General features: G+C 37.0%; 1 protein-coding gene and 1 long non-coding RNA gene across 4 annotated transcripts in view; both read left to right on the forward strand.

Moving 5' to 3' along the window:
- Positions 1-12,378, forward strand: part of LOC110371071 (LIM domain transcription factor LMO4) — a 147,027-nt gene that overhangs the window by 43,365 nt on the left and 91,284 nt on the right. For 2 of the 3 annotated variants that reach the window (XM_021327157.3, XM_021327159.3), the window contains exon 1: positions 8,393-8,711. The exons of the other annotated variant lie outside the window; for it this stretch is intronic. The gene's annotated coding sequence lies outside the window, so the exon portion shown is untranslated. Of the gene's footprint in view, positions 1-8,392; positions 8,712-12,378 lie in introns of those variants that run through there. 3 annotated transcript variants of the gene reach the window in all.
- On the forward strand, positions 4,689-8,150 carry LOC135117007 (uncharacterized). Its single transcript, XR_010276574.1, has 2 exons — positions 4,689-4,865; positions 7,640-8,150. It is a non-coding gene; the product is annotated as an uncharacterized LOC135117007 (long non-coding RNA).

The following is a 12,378-nucleotide window of genomic DNA, read 5'->3' on the forward strand; positions in this document are numbered from 1 at the left end:
CGCTCGTTCATTTCGGTGTTTTGCTCTTTGGCTTTTTAACCCGTTGGTAGAATTTGGTACTAGTGTTTTTACTTACGTCTTCTAGGTGAGTGCTTCCAAATATTTCACATTTTCTTTCAAGGAATGATGATTTGTTGACTTATGTACAGGCACAAATCACATGTTGGTACATTGTTGACAGTGCTAGCTGGAGTGTCGGCACACCACTCCACTCAGTTTGTGTAACTGTTGCTTTGGCACCCGAACGTGCGTACGCGCACGCAAGTACAAATACTCACCGAATTCCACTACAGAGTACTGGCTGTTGATGAATATTTATAGTTGCGCCTGTACTTGGGCATAGTATTGCAAGAATGTTGTTAAAAAACAAATTGGAAATGACTAATGGAATGATGCTTCATCATTTCCTTGTGTTTTTTTCTAATGTTATCTCATCATTTACATGCCATTGTTTTGTCATCGTATGGTAGTTTGAGTACAAAAGTGTACACATAGTATACATATACATACTCTCTGTTTATTTGCAACTGAACAAGACTACATGATTGCCCTCTTCATGCATTTGCACTTCGCACCACGGTTCCAACTAACACCACACTAAAACTTGACTTCAACGCATACGGCATACAAGCCGACTCAAAAGACACTCCCCATGTGGAGTTACCTCGACAATGATAGACAATCGCGCAAATGTCGTGTGGGTGAGGACGGCACACGGGGCCTGTGGGCCTGGGCCCGACGCGTCATTAAGGAGCATTCACGCCGTCCGACAATATTCTTCATTTGCGTACCGACCGTCATTTGGCGCATTGTGACCGACGCGCAACACCCGCCCTCCGCTGCAACGGTGCAGTGTGCCACCGCCTTAATTGTACCCTTGTCTCGTTGTTACCCGTTTTAGAGACGTGAATATGTTAAACTAATCTTGAAATAAGATGTCTGCATTTAGCCGCCTTGTTCGTTTTTATTGCTTGGTTGAATCCAGATTGTTCTCAATGCTTCAAATAAACCACATGTATAGAAAACCACGAGCTAATCACAAAAGTGCACTCGATAACAGCAAACTTTACCTTGTGGAGTACAATTTGAAGGCACTTACACGATTGACGGGTATCACACATTATCCTGATTGGATGAGGATGAGACGTCCCCGCGTCGCTCGGCGCCTCACATTTTGGCAGACAGAAGGGGAATGCTACCCATTACTGTCTGCGCTATAATACTGATGCAGAGAAGGTTACATGAATATCATCCTTTTAATAAGAACACTTACAGGATTAAGAAGACTCTCTAAAGTACACCCACAATCACAAAGCGTAGTCGTTAATACAACTTTCACAAAATATATTTACATAACCTCTCTAATTGAAGCAGCTGCCGATACAATGTATAAAGTTATTATAAACACAATCACATTAGAAAGAGCCATAAAATTAAAACCACACTTTAATGGCATTACAATTAAATTAGTCGGGAATAAAGCCCATTATATTAAATTCCCGTGGATCTGAGTGTTCTCACCTCTATTAATTAAGAAATATAATATTGGTAACACATTCACCTGCCCCGGTATCTTTGAATGAATAATTCTAAGTTCATTATGAGCTTTAATGCAGGGCCTTAAAGTGTAATTTGTATTGTGTTCCGGATCTATTAAATGTAATAGAGCAACGGACAGGTTGTGTAACGGTGCATTTGTTTTCGTAATAAAAGCCTCGATATCTTTGAAGTGAGTCACCGATTACCACATTATATTCATCTAGACATAATGCCCATGATTAATAAGGCCCATTAACTTTAAACAAAGATTAATTTCAAAGCGGAGCAGTCTTGTAAGAGATTTCCTCGTACCACGAAAACTGAGGACCTTCAAAGAGTTAAATTGATGTATTTTACTTTTATTGTCAGTTAATCTAATTATAAGAAAATATTAAAATATACAAAAAAAATATGTCAGTTTAACTAAAACAGTGAGTAGATATTTTTGTGATCTGTTTATTGTAGCTGATGGTATTAGTGCAATGACAGCTGTCACCTGTGACCGCAGAAAGCCCAAAAAAATGAAGGAAATAATAAATAAGCAGATTCCAAGTTGCACGCTTAAGATTATTATCGAAGACTGGAATCTAATAACTGTAAGTTTTTATTATGTACTTAGATAATTTAAAGACCCAATAAAAACTTAAAAATTAATAAAAACTTAAATCCTGAGATTAAAATACTTCAAAGTTTCATAATACGGGATGGTGGTGCGCTTACTTCGTGAAGCGCCCACCTGCGCCCGCGCATCGGTTGATCGATCGGGCTAAACCGAACTAAACCGAATTAGCCCGATAATGCTCCATCCGTAAAATTATTGAATTAACCAGAAATCGAGACCGGCCTCTTTCTTGTAACCCGACACGAAATGTGTAATGAGTTTCCTGTGGGGGATGTCTCAGGTTATTTTTCGATTCGATTCACTTTTTTATGTTCACAGAAATAAACGAAAATTGACAGACTTAATTTAAAACGTCTCTTGTTCTAAGAATTCTGCTAGTTAATACATGGAACTATATTGATGATTTATTCGTTTTTGTAATGAATCCGCTCAGAAGTTTATCTAAAGCTTTAAAGCTCATTAAATAAAAATTTTAAAAAATTCAGTATGTGCAAATCAAAAATACACTCCAATTTCTTCCAATGTTCTCTAAAAGTTTCCAAACTAAACGAGTCGAGTAACACTTGGAACGAAGGAATCGCATCAGTAATTCCCCGTGCCTCAGTTTCGCAGCCTCGGCCCGTGGGAACAACAAATGAACTTAACGGATTGGGTTCAATAGTCAACGTCTAATCGACTCTAGTTGGCTTAATTGGTAAACTGATCGTTGTGACATTAGACGCTTTCATTCTTAAAATAAGAGAAAAGAAACACGAGAAGTTAATAAACTCGATCTTGTTGAATGAGTCAATCAATGGGACTCCAGTACCTGTGTTTCGTATTCCTATGGGCTGTAAGCACTAAAAGGATTCGGCCCATTGATTAATATTCACCAAAATGCATAAAGTGTCGTCGGTGCTGCGGGCTGGCCGACAGGACAGACTCAATCTTTAACAAGGTTTTCGTGTACAGCCGTCAGTCGTTTGAGAACATCTGACATCGTCGAATAACTCACTAGTGACTTTGTTTTACTTCTGTATGTAAATGCACCAATTAGCGGGTCTTACGTTGCTCGGTAGGTAATACTCATTATTTCAAGCTGGGATTTTTTCCTGCGAGCGTACCGCAGCCGCAGCCGCTGTAATTAACCATGAACGGGACGGGTCCTTCAGCGTTTGCTTATTAACGTCTAATCTTTGTTGGCGCTGTTGGATTATATAAAGCAAAAACTAATACCCCTAACTTTCGATAACATTGTTCTTTGTTCTATCTGAACAATCTACTGTTTATTTAACTCTACACACACTGCGTCACGGGATCTTGTTAGACGGACGTATTGCTTCCAAGTACCATTTAAAGTATAGAATAAATATTTCAATATCAAATTAGTATATTATTTCTTTTAATCCCATACCTCCTATAGGTTATGGGCCCAGTGCGAAAAAGGACATTTAGTAGTGAGAACATTCAGTAGTGCGTAGTGACAGTAAAGTGCATAGTTGTAAATAAAAATAAAGTTGTGACAATGGAAAAAGTGAAAAGAAACATTAAGCCTTTTAATGGAGAAAAGTACAGTGTATGGAAATTTAGAATTCGTACACTGCTTTCAGAGTTAAACTTGCTCAGTGTTATTGACGAAGAAATTCCTGGAACGCGATCCGCTGAGTGGGAAAAGAATAATAAGGCAGCCAAAAGTATTATAGTCGAATATTTGGCGGACTCATATCTTAATTATATTAATGAAAATGGGACTGCTCAAGCAGTTTTTAAACATTTTGACGCGATCTATGAAAGGAAAAGTGTAGCAACTCAATTAGCGCTGAGAAAACAATTATTGGGATTAAAATTAAAAGCCGATATACCCTTGATCAAACACTTCTCAACATTTGACGATCTGCTGACAGAATTATCAGCTGCTGGAGCTAAATTAGAGGAAACGGACAAAGTAGCTCATTTATTACTTACTCTCCCGAATACATATGATGGCGTTATCACTGCAATTGAGACACTATCTGAAGAAAATATCACTCTCGGTTTTGTAAAAACTAGACTATTAGATCACGAAGTAAAATTAAAAAACGAGAGTCGTGATACCAGTTTAAAGATACTCCATGTTGAAGAAAAATATAATAAAAACAGATACAATCGCACAAAACAAAACTATTTGAAGAATACAACATTCAAGAAAACAAACAAACAAAAATTTGTGAAATGTCATTACTGTGGACGCAAAGGACACAAGAAACAGGATTGTTTCTATTTCAAAAGACAGACAAATATACAAAACAATGCCCCAGAAAGGACAAGACAAGTCCAAACTATTGCCCTGCAAGAGGGAACGACCTCGAATTCTTCTTTTCAGGATTTGCGTTCATGACAAGCGCATACCATTATGAAAAGACCACTCGACAATTAAATTCCTATTAGATTCAGGAGCGTCTGATCACATCACAAATAGAGATGATCTCTTCACATCGTTTGAATGTTTAAATCCTCCTTTAAAATTTCAGTAGCTAAAAACAATACATTTATTTCAGCAACTAAAGGGGAAACATAAATCTTATCAGTCAAACAGGAGTGCAAGGAATACTTACAAATGTATTGTTCTGTGCCGAAGTACCATATAATTTAATATCGGTATCAAAGATGCAGCAAGCAGGATTCACCATAATATTTGATGACAAAGGCACACAAATTACAAAGGAAGGTAAAATCATCATGAAAGGTAAGACATTGAATAATCTTATAGTTCTAGAGTTTAAAATACCAGTAATAAAGGGAATCCGCTTCCCAAGCATGTTATGTTAATGAAAATAAATATGAATTATGGCATCAACGCCTAGGACATATAAGTAAAACTAAATTCCTGCAGTTAAAATGTCATAATATGATTGATGACTTAGATGAAATAAATACCGTAACTCCAAATGATAAGTTGTGTGAAGCATGCATAAATGGGAAGCAGACTCGCCTGCCTTTTAATAAAGTTAAAGACAAAAGTTACATTAAACGCCCTCTGTTTATTGTGCATTCAGATGTTTGTGGTCCTATAACACCTCCAACAATAGATAACAGAAATTATTTTGTTTTATTTGTTGATGAATACACACATTATTGTGTGGTGTATATGTTAACTTACAAATCAGAAGTGTTTACAGCTTTTAAAGACTATGTCGCTAAAAGTGAGGCTAAATTCAATTTCAAAGTAGTAAATCTTTATAGTGATAACGGTGGTGAATACTTATCCACCGAAATGAAAAACTACTGTAGAGAAAGAGGCATAAGCTATCATTTAACAGTTCCTAGGACCCCACAGTTAAATGGTGTTGCAGAACGTATGGTTCGCACAATAACAGAAAAAGCTCGTGCTATGTTAAATGGCACTAAAGCATCAAAACGTTTTGGGGAAATGCAGTTTTAACTGCAGTTTATTTAATAAATATTACGCCTACGAAAGCTTTAAGTCAATCAAAGACACCATACGAGATGTGGCATGATAGGAAACCAAGCGTTAAAAATCTCAGAGTTTTCGGTTCAACTGTATATGTTCATAATAAAACCAGTAAAACAAATTTGACAATAGGTCGTGGAAAGGAATACTGGTAGGTTATGAACCCAATGGTTATAAAGTTTGGAATACAGAATTCGAAAAATATGAAACTGTAAGGACGTTGTAATTGATGAGACTAATTTTATCGAATCTAGGCCTTCATTACGACCTGAACGGAGTAATAATACATATTCCCAAGACGAAACTGATAATGACTCCGTAACAAAATCAGTGTCTTATAAGTCTCATAGTTCTGGCCCTAAATCAGATAGCTCTCAATCTGATGAATGCAGTACAAGTAAAATTCGAAAAATCGGTAGTCATGAAATACCGAATGAACCTGAAAATGAATCTGAGAGTAGTTTGAAACACAAAAATCAGGATAAACCTGATGAATTTTTAAATTTACGAAGAAGTGAAAGACTGAAAACATGTTCGCGTAAATCATATAATGAAAATGACTATGATGTCTATAGTGCGTTATCCATCACAAGTAATATACCAAAATCATTAAATGAAATTAAATCTCTGAACGATAGGAATCAGTGGGAAAAAGCAGTCAGAGAAGAACTCAATTCTCTTAAGAAAAATAATACATGGACATTAGTACCAAAACCATTAAATAAAAATATTGTAGACTGTAAATGGATATTCACTATTAAAAATGACGTTTCAGGTCAACCTTCAAGATATAAGGCACGTCTTGTCGCTAGAGGTTTCAGTCAAGAATATCTTAGTGATTATAATGAAACATTTGCACCAGTTGCTAGAATAGCAAGCTTTAGATTCTTAATTAGCTACGCAAATCAATATAATTTACTGATTCATCATATGGATGTAAAACAGCATTTCTAAATGGTACACTAAAGGAAGAAATCTACATGAAAGTTCCTGAAGGTGTAAAATGTAAAGATAATTACGTATGCAAATTAAACAAAGCTCTTTATGGCTTAAAACAATCAGCTAGATGTTGGTACGAAACATTTGAACAATGTCTCAAAGAAATAGGTTTTCAGAACTCCCAGTAGATAGGTGTATATATATGAAAGGTAAAGGAGACATTTCTAAAAATATTTACGTAATCTTGTACGTCGATGATTTAGTTATAGCATGTGCAGATTTGCAAACAATGAATAATTTCAAAGCATATTTAATGACTAAATTCGAAATGACCGACTTACACGATATCAAATTATTTTGGGCATTAAAATAGAGAGACACCATGATAAAATTACTTTAGACCAAAGTGCTTACATTAAAACCGTTTTGAATAAATTTAATATGAGTGATTGCAATCCTATAAACACACCGATGGAGCTTAAATTAAACTATGAAGCTCTTAACGCTGATAAGAAGTGTGACGCACCATGCCGTCACCTGATCGGTTGTTTAATGTACATTATGCTTTGTACGCGTCCGGACTTAAGTACATGCGTAAATATTTTAAGTCGGTACACAAATAAGAACAATAAAGAATTGTGGTTATGCTTAAAGCGAGTTTTAAAATATATCAAAGGCACAATTGATTTGAAGTTAACATATACAAGAAATAATTACAATAACATCCTAAGTGGATATGTCGACTCAGATTGGGGTGGCCACGATTGTAATGATAGGAAAAGCACTACTGGATATGTGTTTAAATTATTTGATCAAAATACAATTACATGGTGTACAAAGAGACAAACATCAGTAGCGGTCTCGTCTACTGAATCGAATATATGGCTTTATATGAAGCTGTTAAAGAAGCATTATGGCTTAAGTCTCTGGCAGAAAGCATAAACTTAAAATTAATAAGCCCATTATTTTATATGAAGATAATAACGGATGTATTAGCATAGCTAATAATCCAACAAGTCATAAAAGGTCCAAACACATAGATATAAAATATCATTTCTCTAGAGAACAAGTTGAGAAAAATGTAATAAAATTAAATTATATTTCCACAGGTAACCAGTTGGCAGACTTGTTGACAAAACCTTTACCAGTCGTGTCTTTTATAAGACTGAGAAAAGGATTGGGTATAGAATAAGTTTTAATTTAAGTACAATTTCATTATGAAATGGTCTGATCAGGTTTTTCTGGGTTTTCCCTGATCCTGTGCAGCAAATGTTGGACCATTATTGTACAGTTGTCCCAGACCTTACTTGGAAGTATAATATGTTACGTCGTATTTATAAGTTGGTATTCACTTTGTAATGTTGAATTGTAGACTAGATACTGTATAGTAAACTAACGAATGACTAAAAGTTAGGGATTAATTTTTGAGGGGGCGTGTTGGATTATATAAAGCAAAAACTAATACCCCTAACTTTCGATAACATTGTTCTTTGTTCTATCTGAACAATCTACTGTTTATTTAACTCTACACACACTGCGTCACGGGATCTTGTTAGACGGACGTATTGCTTCCAAGTACCATTTAAAGTATAGAATAAATATTTCAATATCAAATTAGTATATTATTTCTTTTAATCCCATACCTCCTATAGGCGCCCGTCGATCTTAATTAATTCAATTAAAGTATTAAGGAGTAGGTGAAGGTTGCGGTCCTCTCACTGAAATTTAAAAACTTAACGTCGCCGTCCTCGTAACGACTCACCGAGTATAGAAGGGGGAGGCGAATTAATCAAATAATACCGCGGAGGTGCGGGGCCGGCGCCCGCCCGCCCCCCGCGCCCCTCTCGCGACCGCGTGGCTCAGTCGCGACCGAAACGCCGGACGGGGAAGTGTCGTCGATCCCCACAAACATATCTACTTTTTTCGAAGTTCTCTGCACAGTTTTGTTTTAAAGTTTTACAAGGAAGTTTTTATGTGACCAGTCTTTTATCCTGTCGAACTTAAAGGTTAAGAGACTGCGCTCGACGGTGTAGTTTCTTGAGTTCATACGTTTATTGTGTTTTTTTGTTATTGTTAAGTTTTTTTGTTTGGTGCATCGCGCCGGTCCGGAGACCGGCGGGTCCCTTCGAGGCACCAAGCCTGGACGCGCGGCATACAGACCCCAGAGGACAAAGCCTTTAGGTAACTATTGGGAAGAACTTAGTGGTTTGGCTGTAACGATCGAACGTCTTTAGCGTGGAACTGCAATGCAGCATGTTTGTAAACAGACTGCATCAGCTAATAAACTATGACACGTTGTAGACATTATAACAATAGCTGAGGTGCTGGATGTAGGAAGTATCGGAGAGGTGGTGGGGCAGTGCCGGCTGCAGTGCGCGCCGGCTTGCTAACTTCTGAGCGCCACGTGCGACTCCGGCTAATTGCTTCCAACCCGAAGTGATGTGCAATTATTGACATGACTACTTAAATAACATGCAACTATTGAAAGTAAGAAACTTATGAAGAAACTATTTTTGTCTAATACTATGGATGTGTTCTTGTCATACGTACCTAAGTAGGTACATAGAAGTTTTTATGTGTGTATTTTTTTCCAAATTTATGGACAGTGCAATTAATTTTGAGGCGATTGCACTAGATAAATCGGTTACTGAACTTATACAAGCTGGTATTTAAAATTATAATGTAAGTAAAACAAAAAACGTGTCCGAATTAATGAATTAATTAAAACTTTTATCAGCAAAGAAGACATCATAATAGATTACCCCGTACAACAGTATCTCCAAAATCATTAATTAATAAGCATCTCGTGAGCACAACACTAATTATTTTACCGTCAGGTGAAACTCAATTACTAAGAGATAATTAAACCATCAAGGATTTATTTACTTTGAACATCAATTTTCTTTAAAATAAACCTACTTTTAATTAAAGCTTTAACGAAAAACAAATAGAGGAGAGGCGCACAACCCTTGCGTACGAGGCGCCTCGTCACCGCGGCCCGCCCCGGCCCCAACATTGTTATTGAGGACTTAGGCCTATTCGCTCCTGCCTCCTCCGGACTTACAATCTACATTCAGCCACGAACTAAACTAAACGTATGATGGCAAACTATTGCTATTGACATAATCTTCAAAGAAATGTTGATTGCAATTATGACTATCAAGTGTCGGATAGACCAGGAACGTAGAAATTATTTCATCAAATCATTCGTAATAAGACGGGTTAAAATTATTTTAAAACATGTCTAAGCAATATTATACGGACCACTTCATTTCATCGCCGGTTTAATTAAAAACGAGTGCCCGCTCCCCTCCCTCATTTTCGGGTTGGAGTACCCCCTGCCCCGCGTGGGCGTCTCGCTCCGCTTATATTTAGATAATTGTACAATCATCTAAATTAATGAGTCCTCTCGTCCGGCCCTGGCCTCTATTGTATTATGTTTGTGCTGGCCACAGAACGGATACACGGTGACAATTTTAATTTAAAAATTCTAATTAATCCATTATTCATTTCGTGCTTGGCTCTCGAGATCCTAAATAATTCCCGAGGATTTTAATTTCAAAGTTGTAATAGATTTAGCTTTTCATTAGATTAAATTACGATTGTTAATGATTATAAAAGCTTAAAATATTTAGATGGTTATAAATAATGTCACGCCACTAATGCCTCATAATGCATTTAATTGGTCCTCCACGCTACATGGTATGTATGTATTTGTTAGCAGCCCGGAGAAGAGTACAATCTCTGTGGGTGTTCATAACTCCCAGTTGACGACAGTGATAGAGCTCAATGCAATTAAAAGTTTCACTACGTGCGTGGACGAGGCGCCGCGCGAATCTACCTTAATTTATGCTAGCGATAAGCCCAAGTTATGAGAGCCAATTAATTACTTATTTTAACTAAGATTCTCATTTGGATATTAAAACAGATTAAGAAGCTGATTCTTTAATTAGCTAAAATCAAATTGTGGAGCCACAACATAGGTATAGACGAAATGAATTAAGTGAATTTATGAAACAAAAGCAAATTGATGTTTCGTGCATCGATGGTTTGTAAACGACAAGCCCGCTGATGGACAAATGGAATTAGCGACGCATCCATCATCGAATGCCCTCGCAAAATTAAATGCATCAAGCAACAGAAGGATGGTGCATGGAGTGGGCCGGACACCCCGGAAGGCCCCGGGCGATCAGCCTAATGAACCCGCACCACCCCGCACCCTGATTTATTAACGAATTAAACGCATTCTGCTGCACCCTCATGAAAACACGATGTACACAAATGGATTTTGATTAAAGAAAAAGAAACATCACCGAGTATAATCATAAACTTTTATTGAATCCACCTAACTTCCCCGACCTTCCAAGATAGCAGGGAAAATTGGAGCTTCACTGCAACAACCCAAATAAGAACTGTGTTTCTTTCAATCAAAACTTTGAAAACGTTAAAACCCCAGAAGAGCTAATGTTAATTTTACTTAGTGAAACATTACCGAGCAGAACATAACCAGTTCCGCTTGGCTAACTCTCTACCTACACATTAGTTCCTTACATTTAAAGAGCAACTAAACAACTCGCTTACTATGCAAATAAAGCTTGCATATAGCATGCCAGAGCTACGTAAATTTCCAGAGTTCTATTTTCTTAAAAAATAATGGGATATTTCAAATAATATAATTTGTGCGAAATATTCTGGAACTGCCATTTCGTCTGTGATACATTTGGAATGAATACTAATATATTTAATACTCTAGCCAGACGCCATTCTAAAATGCGGGGAGCGACAGGTGTACGTTCCCATGTTTCTCTTATAAAAGCCTTTTATTCGGAGGAGGATATTCTAACGCCACAAATGAGAGTTGATTGTTGAAATAAGAGGATTACTAAGTATCAATGACATCAATATTTAAAATAAGTTTTACATCACTCGGAGTTCTAAATATTCAGGCTTTAAATTGTTGGATGTATCGTCAAAGCAATATGGTATTCGGTATTGAATAAATTGAGATGGCGTAGTCGAAGTCATATTATTGTTGCATCCATTATTCAGCGAACAGGCCGGTAAGGGACGGCGCGCCATCAGACCTTAAATTATTAAACACGCGTTACAGACACGCCGCCCTAAACTCATTCTCGAATGTCTTTGGCCGGCTCTGATGGTGGAATGATTGCCTGCTCGACAACTTCATGGGGTTCGCAAGTCTTTTTATCTTCGTTTATCAAACTGAGATCGCACGTATACGCTATATCAAGGGCCAGCTGTGTGGCAACATTTATCTTGAGTTATAGCTAGACCGCGAAGTAAATCTCAGACAAACTATTTAAGGCTCGAATTGGAATTCTCATTGAGGCAGTAGGCTCACAGTGGAACACCTGCTATGATATCGCGCATGCCCTCTCCCCAGTCCGTAAGTCCACATTGACTAAACCGGTTTCGATTACAGGTTATAGCTACCTACTTATCCGTTTGGCGGAAACGAACCTCTCACGTAGGTTGTTGTGCATATTTTTAATACAATGTACAATTAGCTTTTTTTCGTTTGTAAACCATTTTAAACAAGCAACTATTAACTTTGCAAAGTTTTTCACCGTCTTATTCTTTTTTGGCTCCTTATAATTTTGTTTAACTACATCTTACAAGTACCATATTTTGCGTGTCCCTAAGTATGGACTACTTAGATCATTATTAGAAAATCTTCAAGTGATATTTACAAAGCGATTACCAATATTACCCCCGTTCCAGGAAGAAGCAATTCAACTCCCATAGAAAAATAAACAAAGTCAACCGAAGTTTATTTGTTTTGTAGGTAAGAGGGTCTCGGCCATGAAATAATGATGTTTGAAGAATT

The sequence above is a fragment of the Helicoverpa armigera genome, chromosome 6 (genome assembly GCF_030705265.1).
Source record: "Helicoverpa armigera isolate CAAS_96S chromosome 6, ASM3070526v1, whole genome shotgun sequence".
NCBI classification, from domain to species: Eukaryota; Metazoa; Arthropoda; class Insecta; order Lepidoptera; family Noctuidae; genus Helicoverpa; species Helicoverpa armigera.